General features: G+C 40.1%; 1 protein-coding gene across 1 annotated transcript in view; it reads left to right on the top strand.

Moving 5' to 3' along the window:
* Positions 1-21,112, top strand: part of LOC144771768 (uncharacterized) — a 51,257-nt gene that overhangs the window by 19,124 nt on the left and 11,021 nt on the right. Inside the window, exon 3 of the mRNA XM_078656064.1 lies at positions 1,667-1,740. The gene's annotated coding sequence lies outside the window, so the exon portion shown is untranslated. The remainder of the gene's footprint in view (positions 1-1,666; positions 1,741-21,112) is intronic.

The raw sequence follows: 21,112 nt of genomic DNA on the forward strand, positions 1-21,112 counted from the left end.
CCTCCCACTACTTCTTGCACTTTCTCATTCCTACACTACCTCTGTATCCTGTCCTCTCCTCTTTGCATATGCCCTCTCAACATGCGCTATCACTGCACACAGCCTCTCTACACACGGCCTCTCTGCACATGCCTCTCTCCATATGATCTCTCTGCACAGGTCCATGTGTAGAGAGGGAAAGTGAAGAGAAGGCATGAGTAAAGAGGGCGTGTGCAAAGAGGGTGTTTTTTGGACAGGGCAAGTACAGAGAGATCAAGTGCAAATAGTGCATGTTTGAAAGGGCATGTGTAGAGGCTATAAGTTGACCAGTGCTTATGATGAGAAAGTGAGTGCAGGTGACAACAAATCTGCAAACTCCAAGGGTGTTCCTTATGTGATGAGAACAAATCTGCAAACTCCAATGGTGTTACTTTCCTGAGGCACTGTCAACTTTTTCACACATTTTTTTCCTCTTTCTGTCTACATTACTACACTAATACCTGCCCCCTCTCTCCCTTCTACACTCTCTCTTTCTTGTCCTACATCCTTCCTTCTCACTCACTCCTTTTCTCCTCTCTCCCTTTCAACCTCTCTTCTGCTCTCTTTGACTTTATTGTCCTCAATCTCTTTTCTCTCTCTCCTTTGTTTCAATCTCACTTCCTTTCGCCCTCCCTCTACATCTCTCACACTCCTGCCTTTCACTCTCCATCTACATCCACATTTTCTACTCACTTTCTATCCCGCACTCCGTATTTTTTCTTTCAACACTCTCTCGCTTCTGCCCTCCTTCCTGCTCTATTCTTTCCTGCCCTCCCTATCTCTTCTGCCTTCTCTCACTCTATTACCTCTGACCTTCTCTCTTCTGTTATCTCTCTCTTCTGTTTTTTTAGTCTCTACTGCCCTCCCTTTCCATCTCTCTTTCATCTTCTTGTCCTCCATCTCTCTCTCCTCCTCTAGTCCTCCTTCTCCTTTCCGCCCTCCCTCTCTTACCTGCCGCCCTCTCTCCCACTCTGTTCTGCTCTCTTTTTATGCCCTACCTCTCTTTCTTGCCCCCTCTTTCTTCTGCACTCATCATCTACCCTCTCTCGTCCTTTCTTGCTCTTCCTCTCTCTTCTGCCGCTGTCTCCTGCCCTCCCCCTCCTTCCTGACCATACTCTCTTTGGCCTTCCCTTCTTTCCTCAATCTACATCCCTCCCCCTTCCTTTTTGACTTCTCTCCTACTCCTACACACCCACCCCCCACATCCTGCCCTCACTCTCCCTCCTGTCCTCTCTCTCATTCTTTCCTTCTCCCTTCCTCCACCATCTCTCTTAAATTCCATCTCTATCACTTATTCTCTTGCTCTCAATCTCCGTGTCTCTCCCTCTTGCCCTCTCTCATTTATCTTCACTTTCTATCTTGCCCTCTCTCACCTTCTTGCACTCTACACATGCACTCTTTACACACACACACTCTCTACACACAATGTATCATACACACTTAACATACAATATATGCTACATTATTCTTTAAAACCTACTCAAAAACAGGTTTCATTACTACAAATGCATTAATTAAAATACTTTGCTAAATACTTTTAGATAGAAAGTTATTTAAGAACATACAGACACTTTTGTAAGAGCATAAATGATTTTTTGAAAAACATTATGTGAACACATTTATAAGGCTTCTTTTCAATCTTTACTAGGTTGCCACTCATATATTGGAAATCAGACTGGAAACATTGTTTGTCAGAACATCATCAGTGAAAACATCACCAAGGTAGAAGTATCTATTTTTTGTATATATCCACCTGTAAGTACAGAAATAGTTGGAAAAAAAACTATATCAACACTTTATATATATATATATATATATATATATATATATATATATATATTACCTACTGGCGGTCGCCAGTAGGTATATATAGTTAGGATTTTTTCTCTATGGGTTTTTTGAAAATTCTATGTCTAATAACTTTGGCGTTTGTGGACGGAATCGGCTGAAATTTTCAGGAAAATGGCACATTTTGTTTCTGAGCAGCCCTTGAAAATTTGGGGGGGGTTCGTCCAGTGGGGGCCGAGAAAAAAGGGGGGTCCCAAAACGTGTTTTTAACATTGAGTTTTCCATAGGGCGGTTGGCCTCACTTTTAGCCCGAACGGCTGAATGGATTTGCACGAAACTTGGCAAAATTGTAGGGACTGGTAGCCCGATGTGCCTTTTGTAGGTCTCAATATATGTGCTCCAGTGGATTTTGAGAAATTAACGTTTAAAAAAAGATATATATCTGTAACAGCGGACCGGTTAGCGCTCTGGTTCGCGGACTTTTCGCGCAACGGAGCTTTGTGAAGCGAAGCTGATTGGTTCTCCGGCGTCTGTCAACATTCCAAACAGTCCGTAGCGGCCGCCATCTTGTCTCTCGGTAGGATCGAGAGACAAGAGGAGGTCAAAACAAAGGGGGAAATAACTATAAGGGGGCATAGTAGATCCTCGCTGACCCCCTAGGTTTGATGTGGAGGTTTTAAAAGGGCCCCGCGGGGCACAAAAAAAATAATAATAATAATAATCGAACGGCTGAATGGATTTGCACGAAACTTGGCAAAATTGTAGAGACTGGTAGCCCGATGTGCCTTTGCTAGGTCTCAATATATGTGCTTCAGTGGATTTTGAGAAATTAACGTTCAAAAAAAGATATATATCTGTAACAGCGCACCGCTTCGCGTACTTTTCGCGTTACGGAGCTTTGCGAAGCGAAGCTGATTGGCTCTCCGGTGTCTGTAAACATTCCAAACAGTACGTAGCGGCCGCCATCTTGTCTCTCGGTAGGATCGAGAGACAAGAGGAGGCCAAAGCGAAGGGGCAAATGACCATAAGGGGGCATAGTAGATCCTCGCTGACCCCCTAGGTTTGATGTGGAGGTTTTAAAAGGGCCCCGCGGGGCAAAAAAAAAAAATAATAATAATAATCGAACGGCTGAATGGATTTGCACGAAACTTGGTAAAATATTAGGGACTGGTAGCCCGATGTGCCTTTGCTATGTCTCAATATATGTGCTTCAGTGCATTTTGAGAAATTAACGTTCAAAAACAAGATATATATCTGTAACAGCGCTCCGCTTCGCGGAGATAAAATTATATCTGTATTACCTAGCTGTTGCTAACACCAGTTAGCGACGGCTAGTAGGAGATAGCGACCATCTTGGGTCCCACTTTGCATGTGAGTGATATTTATCACTAATGACATGCAAAGTGGGCATGCCAAGATGTTAGCGACTGGAAACAGTCGCTAACATCGCTATCTCCTATTATCAACTTTTGGAAATATTCGAGATAAGCGCGAATATCTCCAAAAAGTAACAGCTGCCCTGAGCAGTTCTTAGCCATGTTATCCAATGGGAGGTGGATAACATGGCTAAGAGCATTAGCTCGGTAATGCATGAATATCGCGGAGTTTTCAGCGATATTAATGCATTGCGCTCGTTTTTTATCGTATTTGCGATAAACCTTGATAATAGCAAGGTTTATCTGCGATAATTTCTGACGGTAAAAAAATCTTTGCAATGCATCGTTAGGGATAAATATCGCTTAACTTTGGTAATATGCCCCAACGTCTGTTAACGTTCGATTCGAAGGAAATCAGGAATTGTTGAAAAACATTGTGTGCGCCATCTTGTCTTTTTTCAAATGCCACACTTTTGTCGTGCACGGCAGCCATTTTAGATGCCTTGACCAGATCCACTCTGTGCACGCTGTCGATCCTTAGCATGGCTCCCCACCCTCGCAAGCATCTCCCCCAGGCAGTGGTCACCCCCGCTCTCTGTTTTATGCATGGGTAATAAACCTCCCCCCATCTGCGCTGTTCTTCCCTGAGAATCACACCCTGTGCCCGCCCGACACCTCCCTTTCGCCCTATTCACTACCGCACCCTCTGACACTCCTTTTCCTCTGTGTCCGATTGTCCAGGCCGGTCCTAGGCTATCAGCTAGCCCTGCAGATGTAGTTTATGGCCACAGCTGTAAAGAATCACCCGTCTTCAAAGGAGTTATAGTAGATCAAGGCCCACACTCGATGAGATCCGTCACAGCAGAAGCGTTGCTATTATCTGAAAACCATCCTGTATTGTGATTGGGGAGGGGACCGAGCGTGAAGCGGAAGATTCCAGGGATGACTCTTTGTACATCAAAGATTTTACAATTATGTGTCACATTAAAAATATATAGCACTCCGACAAAGTAGTAAGATTATAAAACTTTAATAATTTATAAATATATACAAGAAAACAAAAATAGTAATAACATATAAACATTTTTAGAGAAAAACAACGAAGTAGCGGTCGGCTGTGCGAATAGTCCCAACGCAGCACAACGTCCAGATTTCCGGCGTGGGGCGTCGCGGGGGGTGGGTCATCAGTAGCAAACTGTTGTGCGAATAGTTCCAAGGCAGCAGAACGCGCCGAAATCTAGATGACACGAAAGTGATGTCTAGTAAGTTGCCACCCAGCAAATAACGGCGTGGGGCGTCGCGGGGGGTGGGTCATCAGTAGCAAACTGTTGTGCGAATAGTTCCAAGGCAGCAGAACGATGGCACCAAGGTGATGTCCAGTAAGTTGCCGCACTGGTTTTGGTATCCTACAATGCTGCTCCGAATAACGGCGTGGAGCGCCCCGGAGGAGGCGGCGTGAACGGGCCTCTCCAGGTGGAGTCTCATCTGTTTTAGTGGGGCGCCCCTTTACCGTTTCAGTTGCCATTCCGTCCGCTTTTGGTCCACTGTGTCAAAATCCGCCATTCAGCTGAGTTGCGCCCACTCTTGCGGTGCAGCGATAGGCGGCTGTCACAGGACTCTCAAAATGGCGGCAGGCTGTTTCCTTTTTGGGCCTGGTCCACTGAAATGGCCCTGGGACACCTTGGAAATCGGACGCTTGTCTGCTAGGTCTTGGACCCCATTCTCGAAAGCGTCCCCTCCGCCTTGAGAATTCATCAAAAGTTTTGGGGGCCCCGAGTCCTGCAGGCTTCTGGTGGGGAGCGGCTGCCATGATTGCTCGCGGAATGACCACGACGGAGCTACGAGATGGTGGTGCTCTCATGGTGACGCCAGTTTAGTCTGAAACATCCAGAAACAAGGTGGGGCTTTCATCGTTTGGGGGAAAAAAAAAGTTTTCATCCAATGAAAAGTGTTGTTTTTAGGTCATATGATCAAGCCTTCCATCATTAGGAAACCAAAAGTAAAATGAACCAATGAAAAGTTTTATAAACAAGTCACATGACCTGTTATGCGGCATAGGGTATAAAATGCGGAGAAAATACGTTGGCACGTGAGGCGGCGTCAGTAGCGGACCGATGTGCGAATAGGCCGAAGGCAATACAACGCGCTAAGATCCGGATGGCACCGAGGTGGTGTCATAGTTGAGAGTTCTGAGCAGCGGTTGTAACACTGTCTGAAGCTTATTTGCAGCTGCTGCAGCTTCACTACGCGCCAAGATCCGGATGGCACCGAGGTGGTGTGTAGGAAGTTGCCGCACTGGTGTGGCCATCCTACAATGCTGAAAGTCGGCGTGGGGCGCCCCGTTGGCCTGTGAGTTTGCGTCAGTAGCGGACCGATGTGCGAATAGGCCGAAGGCAGCACAACGCGCCAAGATCCGGATGGCACCGAGGTGGTGTCTAGTAAGTTGTCGCACTTCTGTGGCCATCCTACAATGTTGAAAGTCGGCGTGGGGCGCCCCGTTGGCCTGTGAGATGGTGTCAGTAGCGGACTGATGTGTGAATGAGGCCAAAGGCAGCGCAACAATATTTTCTACTATATTTCCGGAGTAGAAGACACCACAAGGCGCTGAGATGCCAAGATCCGGATGGCACCGAGGTGGTGTGTAGCAAGTTGCCGCACTGGTGTGGCCATCCTACAATGCTGAAAGTCGGCGTGGGGCGCCCCGTTGGCCTGTGAGATGGCGTCAGTAGCGGACCGATGTGCGAATAGGCCGAAGGCAGCACAACAATATTTTCTGACTGACACCACAAGGCGCTGAGATGCCAAGATCCGGATGGCACCGAGGTGATGTCTAAGTTGCGGACTGATGTGCGAATGGGGCCAAAGGCAGCGTAACAATATTTTTTGTATGGAAGATACCACTAGGCGTTGAGATGCCAAGATTCGGATGGCACTGAGGTGATGTCTAGCAAGTTGGTGTGGTCATCCTACAATGCTGAAACTCGGCGTGGGTCGCCCCATTAGCCTGTGAGATGGCGTCAGTAGCGGACCGATGTGCGAATAGGCCGAAGGCAGCACAACGCGCCAAGATCCGGATGTCACCGTGGTGGTTTCATAGTTGAGAGGCACTTCATCTGCAGTGGGGCGCCGAGATCCGGATGGCACCGAGGTGATGTCTAGTAAGTTGCTGTACTGGTGTGGTCATCCTACAATGCTGAAACTCGGCGTGGGTCGCCCCATTAGCCTGTGAGATGGCGTCAGTAGCGGACCGATGTGCGAATAGGCCGAAGGCAGCACAACGCGCCAAGATCCGGATGTCACCGTGGTGGTTTCATAGTTGAGAGGCACTTCATCTGCAGTGGGGCGCCGAGATCCGGATGGCACCGAGGTGATGTCTAGCAAGTTGCTGTACTTGTGTGGTCATCCTACAATGCTGAAACTCGGCGTGGGTCGCCCCATTAGCCTGTGAGATAGCTGTTCTTTGGATTTGGGCCTGGTCCACCAAAATGGCCCTGGGACACCTTAGAACTCGGACGCTCGATTTTTTTTTCCTTTCCTGTACATGCAAAAAAAGGTAAATGCCCGGTACGTTACACGCTTCATCTGCCACGATGAACTCTCCAGAGGAACCGAAAAAAAATATAGTTGTGGTAACTATACCATGCATCGTCATATGGAGAGGTGGCACCAATTAATTATAGTGCTGCATAAAAGAGAGATTTGGAGGAGAACCCCTGACCTGCTAGTACATTCATCAAAGAAGTGGCACTGAGAGCTTCAGAGGCAAGGGAAACGGTCCCAAATATTTAGAAGAACTTTGGAAAGATTAAAATGACATGTTTAGATTGTGGCAAATTAATTTCATGTGGACAGATGAGTGTTACTCTAATAAATACAGCATATGAACATCATCATAGTCGATGGTTGGTAGAGACATTTTGACTATATCCTGGACCTGCCCGTCCTCGCCCAAAATGGCGCCAGAATAAATGGGACTCGTAACTCCTTGTTGTGTACTGGTTGCAGAACCTTGAAATCACGAGATACGTATGCAGTTTTGAAGCACATGGCGGGCGGGGACGAGAATTGATTGAATATTTCGACATCCCTATTGATATTAAGTTCTGATGTGTTATTGATTACTGTACTGTTGAAAGTTCGAATTAACGTCACCCATGGTACTTGCCCGCAAATGTATATCTAGATAATTTTATTGTAACTGGCCCTGTCGTATTTTAATTATAAAATGTACGTCCACCGATTCCGTAACTGTTAGACACCTTAGTTCTTGCAACCTAATGGCCCGCCCGTTACGTTCCTCTACAGTGTAAATGTCTATTCATCATATACGATTACAGTTTGCTCCGTGGCCGGCCCACGTGGTTATAGGCTCGTATTTGTATAATGAAATTTTCACAATAAAGGTTTTTAAAAGAAAACATGGTAGTAGTATATACATTGGTAAAGTTTTTAATAATAGTCACTGTTTTAGAATCATTAAAAGGCAAGTGAAATAAAGCAGACCAATTACATGAAGGGTAAAAGGTATAATACGAAGGAACGCAGTAAAGATAAATGGTCAAGGGCTGTTGTGTTTTCTATTCCTGCAACATAAAGTGATCGATAAGAATCTCATATTCAGGCGTATCGGCGACTAAGACAGCAGGTCGACCCTCTTTTGCTCAACGGCTCCGTCATGGGACGAAGAAACGCTCTTTTTCTCGAAAAAAGAATATATTTTACTTGCAGGACAGTTGTAAAATTTCCGGGAAAGTACATTAGCCTGGAACATTATAACATATATTTAAGAAAAAATAATGTTCGGAAGTAATGAAAAGCGTAATTTTTAGGTCATATGACCAAGCCTTTCATCATTACAATAAGAAAAGTAAAATGAACCAATGAAAAGTTTTATTAACAAGTCACATGACTTGTTATGCTTACGTTACGCGCTGCGCGCCCCGGATGACTTCCGGATGCGCTAACGCGGCGCGTCATATGACGCATTACGCGACAACGCAGGTACAGAATATAGTCAAAATGTCTCCACCAACCAGCGGTCGGAACACAACCCCTTTCAGCAGGCTAAATAGTTCTGTTAAATGACAACAGAAGGGACAGGCAACAAGAACCATCAGTCAAAGAGGGGAGGGCTAGTTCTTCTCTACCGGGTTACATTGGGGCGCTACCGGAACTGATCGAATTGGTAGTCTACAGTGTTTCTGGATGTTTCAGACTGAAGCTGGGGTTAGCATGAGAGCAGCACCATTTCGTAGCTCCGTCGTGGTCATTCCGCAACCAATCATGGCAGCCGTTCTTTATCGTTATTTTGGGCGGGGTGGGTGGCGGAGCCGAGCTGTTTTGCAGCCATCATTGTGTGGAGTTCAGTTCATCTCACTAGTTTTGTATTTGTCATGAGGGGTTGTTCCTAATGTTTCTATTTTAGCGAGGTCAAAAAGAGATCCCATTAGTGGCCTACTGATTTTGCTCGATTCCTTTTCTTTTTTTTTACACGATTTTTCGTTATCTGCAAAGACTAAACAGAGTATTGCGACTCTGTGTTTGTTTGTAAATAGAGAATGAACCAAAGAGAACTAATTCTAAAACAGTAAATACTTGGATAACAATGAATCAAATGGAGAGAGAAGCAGGCACGACGGATTACAATGGGGGCAAAGACCTGCGTTAACTACCTTTCACTATCTGCAAAGAGAGAGTACTCCTAATAGAAATGAGGGGGGGGGGCACCATTCAAAGCAGATCAGTGTGCATAAACACGAAAATGTTTTCACTTACCACGTACTTGACATTCGACAGCTTATGATATTTGCTATTAAAAAACCATTGAAATTCACTGAAAAAACCATAGGTTATAGACCATATATAGTTAGGAATTAGCATTTACAAAACCTTGAAAATTCACTGAAAAAACCATAGGTTATAGACCATATATAGTTAGGAATTAGCATTTAAAAAACCTTATTTTACTCACACAAAACCATTGAAATTCCATATATAGTTAGTTGCACTAACTATATATCGCGCACCTGCAATCCACTGCTGATGATGTCACATATTACATCATTCATGACATGGTCAGTGACATCACTGATGACATCACTGATGACATCTCAAATGACATCACTGATGATATCACTAATGACATCTCATTTGACATCATTCTTGTGCTAATACGATAAACCTCTTCAGACTCTAATATAATCTTAGATACACTCAGTGTATACAGACACTCACACACTTCCACTCATCCATGGAGTTACTCACACACCCAGTCAGTCATGCAAAGAAACAATCTCATCTCCATTTCTTCAACTATACAGTTAAACACACCTTACTTATTGAAACATATACTAACACATATTTACTCTCTTATACAATCCCTGATACAAGTTCACAATGATCGATACAACCACTCACTCATTCGGTGGCTCTCATGCACAGTTATTTATATATGCCAACTCTCACATGTACTGTGTTTTACATATGTACTTACTATGACATGTAGCATTGAGATATCCATTTACTCATCAATACACTCATGCACACAGTCAACTGCCCATGTAGCTGTTTCCACATGCACTCTTGAACTCATACACCTAGTGAATAAACTGTTCACACATCTATGCATAGAGTCACACACCTTTCAGCCACCCCCACACAAACTCAATCTCCCATAGAAATACTTGGGCAAGCAATTAATAACACATATAGCCTCTCGTATAGCTAATGATCAACACATGCAGCAGTTTACAGAACAACAGACATAATGATGCACAAATTAAGACAGTTTAGTCACTAACCCATGCATTCAGTGAGACACATTTAATCACTCACTCATACAGTCAGTCACGCACCTACTAAATCCTTCATCCAGACACTTATACATCCACTCATTCTTCAATATGTAAGATATATTTTAACTTTACAGAAACATACAGTCACTGGATGTTGTCATCAGTGATGTCATCAGTGATGTCATTTGAGATGTCATCAGTGATGTCATCAGTGATGTCACTGACCATGTCATGAATGATGTAATATGTGACATCATCAGCAGTGGATTGCAGGTGCGCGATATATAGTTAGTGCAACTAACTATATATGGAATTTCAATGGTTTTGTGTGAGTAAAATAAGGTTTTTTAAATGCTAATTCCTAACTATATATGGTCTATAACCTATGGTTTTTTCAGTGAATATATATATATATATAATATCTCTATATATACACACCAACATTGACAATTGTTTCATTATTAAGCATTGCTAATTCTTTATCCAACACTCGCTAGGACAAAGTACCTTTATTTTATTAACAGCCTAAATAGTAAAACATAATCACAATATCCGAAGGGTATATATATATATATCAGAACAAATAGAACTCCTCAATATATCTATCTATATATATATATATAGCTATATATATATATATATATTATATATATATATATATATATATATATATATATATATATATCTATATATATTGATATATAGATATATATATAGATATATATAGATAGATATTTATAAAGCATTTTTGCAAATAAAGTACCTTAATAATTGCGACTGTCACATAAAGACAAATAGGTACTACCTTCACATAAAAGTAAATATTTACTTCCTTCAAATAAAATATATATATATATATATATATATATATATGTATATATATATATATATATATATATTCACTGAAAAAACCATAGGTTATAGACCATATATAGTTAGGAATTAGCATTTACAAAACCTTGAAAATTCACTGAAAAAACCATAGGTTATAGACCATATATAGTTAGGAATTAGCATTTAGAAAACCTTATTTTACTCACACAAAACCATTGAAATTCCATATATAGTTAGTTGCACTAACTATATATCGCGCACCCGCAATCCACTGCTGATGATGTCACATATTACATCATTCATGACATGGTCAGTGACATCACTGATGACATCACTGATGACATCTCAAAGGACATCACTGATGACATCATCTAGTGTCTGTGTGTTTTTGTAAAATTTAAATACGTTTTACATATTGAAGAATGAGTGGATGTATGGAAGACTGAGTGTGTGTGTGGCTGGCTGGGAGGTGTGTGACTCTGTGCATATCAATGTGTACTTGTATCAGTGATTGTATAAGAGAGTAAGTATGTGTTAGTATATGTGTGAAAAGTATGGTGTTCTGTGTTTAACTATAGATGAGGAAATCGAAGTGTGATTGATTCTTCACAGGACTGACTAGGTGTATGAGTGCATATGATAGTGTTCTAATAATAAGTGACTGTATGTATGAGTAATTGTATGGGTGAATGAATGAATGTGTGTGTAGACGTACGAATCAGTGAGTGTGTATGTAGTAACTGGTATTGGTGTGTCATGATGTCATCAGTGATGTCATTTGAGATGTCATCAGTGATGTCATTTCAGATGTCATTAGTGATGTCATCAGTGATGTCACTGGAGTATGGTGTTCTGTGTTTAACTGTATAGATGAAGAAATGGAAGTGTGATTGATTCTTTACAGGACTGGCTTGGTGTGTGAGTAACTCCATGGATGAGTGGCAGTGTGTGACTGTCTGCATAGGTGTATGAGTGCATATGATAGTGTTGTAATAATAAGTGACTGTATGTATGAGTGATTGTATGGGTGAATGAGTGAATGTGTGTGTAGACGTAGGAATCAGTGAGTGCTTATGTAGTAACTGGTATTGGTGTGTCATGATGTCATCAGTGATGTCATTTGAGATGTCATCAGTGATGTCATCAGTGATGTCATTTGAGATGTCATCAGTGATGTCACTGACCATGTCATGAATGATGTAATATGTGACATCATCAGCAGTGGATTGCGGGTGCGCGATATATAGTTAGTGCAACTAACTATATATGGAATTTCAATGGTTTTGTGTGAGTAAAATAAGGTTTTCTAAATGCTAATTCCTAACTATATATGGTCTATAACCTATGGTTTTTTCAGTGAATTTTCAAGGTTTTGTAAATGCTAATTCCCAACTATATATGGTCTATAACCTATGGTTTTTTCAGTGAATTTCATTGGTTTTTTAACAGCTAATATCTGTAGCTGTAAAATGTAGTATAAGGGAAGGAAACAGACACTTATGTTAAAAGAAAGACAGCTATAGGGTAGTAAACTAGAGATACTATTACCCGTAATCCACTGCTGATGATGTCACATATTACATCATTCATGACATGCTCAGTGACATCATCAGCAGAGGATTGCGGGTTTTTTTGGCAACGTGCCTTATCCACGGTTTAATAACGCTGCCTTTTGCTTTATATAAGTTTTCAAATTGTATGAAATATATACCAATAGGTCGTTATGAACCTTTAGGTAGTGCTTTTCTTCATGAGGTCTGGTCGCTTCCATACACATACAGATGTTTCAAAGATGATCAAGAAGTTTATCTGAATGGAGAGGAATGCACTGAGACGCCAGATCATTCACTAATGTGTAGGCACATACAGTTACACGGTTCATGCAACAAACACTGACCAAATATGGCTTGCGTGTTGCAAGGCACGCCAGTTCCTGCTATCATCCCCACGTTCAAGTTGTTGGAAAATGGTAGTTATTTGATGCTCAATAATGAAGATTGTTCTGAGTTAATTAAAAGTATTCCTTTTATCGTAACAGTAAGTGAACGGGTTATTTGCTGCAGAAATGTTCTATTTCCTCCCACACATGAACATAGGGAGTTTTCAATCTGGCCACAAATACCAACCTTGGGACAGATTTCAACGGCATGGCAAGAATAAGAGCTCTTTTGTCTCAGAGAGAGGTGGCCTTGAGTTCGGCCCGTGAAACTTTCGTGCTTCACATAGCGAACACCCGTACAGAGGTGCAGACCTTTTCAATTCAGATTTGCCTTTCAATTTCAGCAAGATGGTTCCGACTATCTTTAACGCATCCTCCACAAAGGCCCTGGCGCACTTTTTTAAAGTTGTTACCAGTGGTCTCGTGACTTCATTTGAGAAAATCTTTGGAGACATCCCTGCTTCCTTTCATTCTATTTTCTCCACTCTGGTTCGTGGATTGGCATTTTTACTTGCATTACCAGCGGACGCTCTTGTGCTTTTTTACATTTTTAAATATGGATGTCCCTCCTATGCAACCTCCCACCCTGCAGCTGCTGACACTGTTCCGCAATCGCATGCTAGAATATTATGGCACAATGCCGTTGGCGATATTAAGCACGGCATATGGATTATCTTTTCGATTCTCCTACTTCACCTGTGTCCAGCCTGTATTTCACTGCCTGACCTGTGATTTCGATTGGGCCATTGATTTGTGTCTCTGCGGACCGGTTTCTCCTGACGTCGACTTTAATCAGCTGATGACTCCTATCATTACTCACGAGTTGGTTTGTCCTGGCGAAAGGATTATGGCTGTGGCATTGATGCATGGACTACTTGGTCCCTGGAATTTACTGGCGGCAGCACAGTCTTTCTTGGAACAGAGCTTTCTTCAAAACCCACCGAGCTGTCCTCTGATGGTGATAGAGGATCCGGTGCTGGGAGAGCACGTATGTTCTTTTCCGCTTTTAAATTGGATGGCTGAACTGTTTTCGGATGAAGACGGTGACTTCCTATTGGAGGCTGTTGCAGCTTATTTTGCATACACAGTTATGTCATAGACCTTTTTCATGTTTGATATGCTGAGTACTAGCATTTCATTGACAATTCATTGACTTATTTGTCAAGTTTTTATTATTTACCTTGCCTATTGGCTTAAGACTCGATAAAGTACTTGGCTGTTTTATTTTTCATTAGCATTAAATTTTCCTAGTTTTTAATGCTTTACCTTGCGGACCGTCCACATATAAACTTGCAATCTGCTCTCATGAGATGGCACTTCTATTATCTTATTCAGTTCGTTTCTGGATCATGGGGAGGTGTCATCTAGGTCCTGGATATCTTTACACCGTGTTAAGTTAGCATGGGCTCATTACCGGTTTAAACGCCATTTTTCCTTTTTTGCAACTTCTGCACACGACACTTAGTTGTTGCTTTAGCTTTCCACCTAGTAGTTCATCGTGGTTTACATGAGAATAATATGTTATTGCTCTACTATCTGCTTTGCTTGTTAAACTATATCTGTACAGCGAGTGCTAAAGTTTCAAGAACAACACGATACAGAATTGTTATGAGGTCTGATCTCCACGACTTCATACTCATAACATAAGTGCAACTTCTGCCAATTCTGGGCATGAGGCGGGTTTTATATTGCTTTGCCGAACACACATACACAACAGTTGATGCGGTTCACATGAAGAGAGAGCTGGTGTATGCTGATGTGATTCCTTCAAATCTAAGACACTAAAGTATGGGCACGCCCTAAACCAACACAAAGAGACCTTCTTAGCAAATAATATAATATGTGTATTAGGGAGGGTGAGATATAAGCAGCCGCGGGCCGTGGAGGGAGTTACGGTGAGGCAGGGAGGCGGGGAGGGGGAGAAGCAGGGTGGAGCCCTCTCTACCTTGCCCCTCCCCCTCCCCGCCTCCCTGCCCCACCGTAACTCCCTCCACGGCCCGCGGCTGCTTATAAGTGTTGCTAACTCTTATTCATTTACAGCATGTTAACATACTATCACCATTCGCTTTTTATGTACTAGTAACTATGCTGGTAATTTTGCTACTGATAATATGTGTACTTGCATTATCTAAGATACTACGCCTGAGAAGACGGCATTAGTAAATAAACATTTCAAATACACATGTGTTCTTCTTAACTCCATGTTCTGGTTTCTAAGAAATATATAACGACCGACTGTTCATGAGTTCCACGTATCCTGAGGTACTATAAGTTCATATTCTGGATTGTCTAAACATTGAGAGTTTGTTATATCCAATGTGACACTGTACCTAGCTTGCTAAGGAGTTTTTGATTACTAACGTGAGTTTTGGGACACCCTAATTCGCCGAGGTTCCAATCCTCTGTCCACAGTTCTGTGTGAGAACAGAAACCCTGCGACAGGGGCACCCCCGACCCTTGCTGGAGCTTCATCACACTTGCGATACAACTCCAGCAATGCGCCACCTTTACGGCACAGATACATCACGCATCTGTGCTGTTTTTGCCCCATGATGCGCCGCATTGTAAATGCAGCACACCATAGGTGACGGAACAGCGGCACAGAATGACTAACACATCCCTGGTGATGCGCCAGTCATCATAAATGTATCCCTATGCTTCTTATCTTGTTAGAGATGAACCGCCATATGTATCATCAAAGTTTTTTGCATTTCCTAAATAGCGAACTTTAAGGAATAAATAGTGATTCTTTACCATTCCTAGTTTGCGATGAGCTATTTGCTAATTACAAATTACCCATTCATTTCCTTCATTTCCATAGGGCGGTTGGACTCACTTTTAGCTCGAACGGCTGAATGGATTTCCACGAAACTTGGCAAAATTGTAGGGACTGGTAGCCCGATGTGCCTTTGCTATGTCTCAAGATATATGCTCCAGTGGTTTTTACGAAAATTAACTTTGAAAAATATATATTGGGCTACATTGGCCTATATATATGTTGGAGCCCAAATGTAGCCCAATGTAGCCCAATGAAGCCCAATGTAGCCCAATGTAGCCCAAAGATGGCCGCCAGACACACAAAAAACAAATGTAGCCCAAATATCAGCCAGATGTAGCCCAACTATAGCCCAGTGACAGAATGACCAATCAGCTTCGCAAACCTCCGTTACGCGAAGCGGAGCGCTGTTACAGATATATATCTTTTTTTGAATGTTAATTTCTCAAAATCCACTGGAGCACATATATTGAGACCTAGCAAAGGCACATCGGGCTACCAGTCCCTAATATTTTGCCAAGTTTCGTGCAAATCCATTCAGCCGTTCGATTATTATTATTATTATTATTTTTAAAACCTCCACATCAAACCTAGGGGGTCAGCGAGGATCTACTATGCCCCCTTATAGTTATTTCCCCCTTTGTTTTGACCTCCTCTTGTCTCTCGATCCTACCGAGAGACAAGATGGCGGCCGCTACGGACTGTTTGGAATGTTGACAGACGCCGGAGAACCAATCAGCTTCGCTTCACAAAGCTCCGTTGCCCGAAAAGTACGCGTCCTGGGCCGCTGCCCAGTCCGCTGTTACAGATATATATCTTTTTTTAAACGTTAATTTCTCAAAATCCACTGGAGCACATATATTGAGACCTACAAAAGGCACATCGGGCTACCATTCCCTACAATTTTGCCAAGTTTCGTGCAAATCCATTCAGCCGTTCGGGCTAAAAGTGAGGCCAACCGCCCTATGGAAATTAACATGGGAAAAACGCGTTTTGGGACCCCCCTTTTTTCTCGGCCCCCCCTTGACGAACCCCCCCAAAATTTTCAGGGGCTGCTCAGAAACAAAATGTGCCATTTTCCTGAAAATTTCAGCCAATTCCGTCCACAAACGCCAAAGTTATTAGACATAGAATTTTCAAAAATCCCATAGAGAAAAAATCCTAACTATATATACCTACTGGCGACCGCCAGTAGGTAATATATATATATATATATATATATATATATATATATATACCCATACATACACACATAGGTAAAACAAAAATTAAATCAATAACAAAAGTAATCCAATAAGGAATTGCTATTACAATTAGTGAAAGATGCTGCACATACTACACGCAGATTATCATCAAGGCCATTACAAATTTTCAGCTAATTCAAGAGGGTATCAGTGCTTACCAAATAGTACATTGGCAATTTTACATAACTATTCCAAACATGCCAATACATGGACGAAAGAAGACTTGCATTACATTATGGAATTAGGTGATGCTTTATATACAGATATGCATTCAATTCATAAACAAAAACTTATGCATCCTGACGAGTTACCAAACTTTATAGAACACAATAAGACTATCTATTCACTTAAGCTTAAAGAACCTTCTTATGGAGACATATTACACCAATTTGACCCTTCTTTGCCAAATTTGCAAACAATATTAAAACATGCACTTGATTTAAACTCAGGTGTTTTAATTTGCATGGAAATGTATGTAATATCCATTTTTAAAACAAATAATTCATTCTTTGTTTTTGACTCACATAGTCGTGATAGCACTGGAATGCCTCACCCAGATGGAACATGTATTACTATACAGTTCACATTTGAAAAACTTTTCGAGTACATCACAAATCTGGCACACTATCTTAAGAAACCAAATATAAATTCCGTACTCTATGAATTAACTCCAATACAGCTTAGTACGATAAAAAAAGAGTCACTTCAAAAAGCAATGGTAATTAATGAACAAAATCAGAATGCTGTAGCACCGAAAACACTTTATGTGTATTCTACTAAAGTAAGTCCGCATTTTTTCACACAGGCATTTCAAACGCGGATAGAAACTGCAAAACAAAGCATTTACCGATCTAAATGTAAGCAATTTAGTTATACAGAACAGCCATTACTATCTTTACATAATACTCCTAGTACTTCTACATATTCAAGTACACTTTTAACTCCAACAACAACTCCTAGAGATATACATAAAACAAACAGCCAAAACATAACTGCAACACAATATACTAATATACCACAAGACACTACTATTACTAACACATATGCAAGTATACTTAAAAAAACACTTAAAGGCAACACAGAAAGAGAACATATTAGTAGCACACACATAAATGTACAACAACACACAATATCAACAAAGAAGTTACATACCAACACATATTCAAGTATTACTGAAAGTAATTCCATAATACTTTCTGAAAGTATAGACAATAGCACATTGCACAACAAGCAAACTAACACACATAATACCAACATACATCAAAATATTTTAACAGAAGCACAACAAGAATTAGCTTATTTAAATAACACACATACACAGGAAACAATTACACAGAATGCAAATAGTATACAATATACACAGTCTTTACAAAATAGTATATTTGCTATTCTACAGAACTACTGTAAACCAGCATATATTTGGGATACTGGAGATTTCCAATGTATTATGAATCTCGGAGATGCTTTGTACACAGACATGCACTCTATTAATAAACAACATTGTATGCAACCTCAAAATTTACCTAATTATATAGATAGCAATGACATAGTATATTCTATTAAGCTAAAGACTTGCTTTAAAGACGAAGTAACAAAATCAGCACAAACTTTACATAGTAAATTGATAACGACATTAGCTTCTACTATAAATTCGCAAAATGGTGTATTAATCTGTATAGGTAAATATACAATTGCTGTATTTAAAACTATACATCCATACTTTTTATTTGATTCACATAGCCAAAATGAAAATGCAATACCACATCCTAATGGAACATGTATTGCTATACCAATGGACTCTATTAATCTTATTATGGAATACATCCTAAAGTTAGCTGATAGAGAAAAGATTACAAATTCAGCAAGTGTTACTTTAGAGTTCACTACAGTGAACATAAAAAAAATTAGCAAAATATCATTACAGAAGACACAAAGAAACCATAAAAATGGAAAGTGTAAGTCTATGAAAAGCATATATGTCCATAAGACACTTATATCTCTAAATGCATTACCAGAGATTCCTTTAAGTAACTTACAAGTAGAAAGTACTATAATAAACATACAAAGCAGCAATAGTCAAGCCAATACACTAGATTTACCAACACACACTAATTTGCATTCACACATAGCTATTACCAATACTGATATAATAAAGACAATAACAGCCAATAATGTTTCTGAGACTCAAACAACAAATAGTACACAAAATCAAAGGAATAGGAAAAGAAAACACACACAACGCACAGAAAATGCACTTAATAGCATGAATAATACAGATCAAACAACAAATGATATAATTAGTATATTCCATGCTGAAATAAGATATGGTCCTGAGTACACTTGCACTATTTGCAATCAACTATGGCATAAGCAAAGTCTACTAAAAACAAACAATATTAGTAAGCGGGCAAAATTCATAGAATGTAACATTAGCAAGTGTACAACTGATGAGATATGCCAAACATGTTACACGTATATTTGTAAGGACAAAATACCTCCATGTTCAGTTTATAATGGGATGACATTCCCACATATCCCACCAGTATTAAACTTGCATAACTTAGAGGAAAGATTAGTGTCACCAAGAATACCTTTTTTACAAATTAAAACATTACCACGTGGATTCCAAAAATCCCTATCAGGTGCTGTAGTAAATGTACCTGCTGATGTTATGACAACTGTAACTGTTTTACCAAGACAAATGGATGATAACATGACAATTCCGATAAAATTGAAACGGAAATTAAGTTATAAATCTTATACCCATTTTGAAAATGTTAGACCTAACAAAGTAAAACGTGCAGCTTTACATTTAGCAACTACTAGCAGTTTGTTTCAAGAATATGGAATAACTATTAATAAAGATTGGGATTATACAACACAAGATATACAGTCTTGTGATGAGACTTCAGATACAAATAATACATCTGATTCTTCAGACAACCTTCCAGCAGGAAATTTAGATACTATGTTAAATAATGAAACGATTACTACTGAAACAAATAATATTTTAAGTTTAGCACCTGCAGAATATAACACCCCAAGAGGCTTATATGAAGACAAAGATTCAGAATATTTAGCATTCCCAACTATATTTTGCGGGAAACGAAGGCCAACTAATAAAGAAAGGCATGTACCAATACATTACAGCACAATCTGTCAAGCAGAAGTAAGAAGTAATGATCTAAGAGTAGCCAAGTCTATTACTAATATTTTCTTTAAAGTAAAAGCATTACAAATTAAACAAATACAGAGCAAAATATTTATCTCGCTTAGAAAATACTTAACGAATGGAAACATTATAACTGCAAAAGACATAAAAGAAAAATTAGATACCATTTTACAGTTTAATGAAGGTTACAAAATTCTTAAAACAATACGTAGTTCACCACCATATTGGGAGCAATGCAAAAAAGACCTCTTTGCTATGATTAGACAATTAGGATTACCGACGTTTTTTTTAACCTTATCAGCAGCAGAAACAAAATGGTATCACTTAATTAACATATTATTGCGTATTGAAAAACAACCAGAATGCACAAAAGAAGAATTTGAAAATATGTCATGGGAAACTAAATGCAAATTAATCCAGCAAAATCCCATTACATGTGCAAGACATTTCGACTTCCAAGTTAGGAAATTATTTAATTGTCTTTTATTGCATGAAAGTAATCCAATTGGCAAAATTATTGATTACTTTTATAGAGTGGAATTCCAGCAACGTGGATCACCACATATACATGCTATCCTTTGGATCGAAAATGCCCCTCTATATGAAAGTTCAGATATAGATGAAGTCACTACTTTCATTAATAAGTATGTTACATGTGCAAAATCTCAAGAACCAGCTATACAGTCTTTACTACCCCTACAAAGACACGGCCATACCAAAAACTGCTGTATCAAACATAAAAGAACATGCAAATATCATTATCCCAGATATCCAATGCCTGAAACTTTTATCCTAGAACCAATAGAACTAGACAAAACAGATACAGAGCTCTTACAGCAAATTGAACTAATACATCTAACTATAAACAGCCAAGAATTCCAAAATTATACTTTTGAACAGTTTTTAGATACAATGGACATAGATCTAAATCAATATACTTTATGTATACGATCTATAATCCAAAAAAATACTATTTTCCTAAAAAGGACACCAGCTGAATGCTTTATAAATAACTACAATCCAACTATTTTGCAAGCATGGCAAGCAAACATAGATATACAATACATTTTAGATGCATATGCATGTGCTGTGTATATTGTATCATATATAAGTAAATCACAGCGAGGAATGAGCAAACTAATTGCCCAAGCAGCTAAAGAAGTACATCACA

This window comes from Lissotriton helveticus, chromosome 8, assembly GCF_964261635.1.
Source record: "Lissotriton helveticus chromosome 8, aLisHel1.1, whole genome shotgun sequence".
NCBI lineage: Eukaryota > Metazoa > Chordata > Amphibia > Caudata > Salamandridae > Lissotriton > Lissotriton helveticus.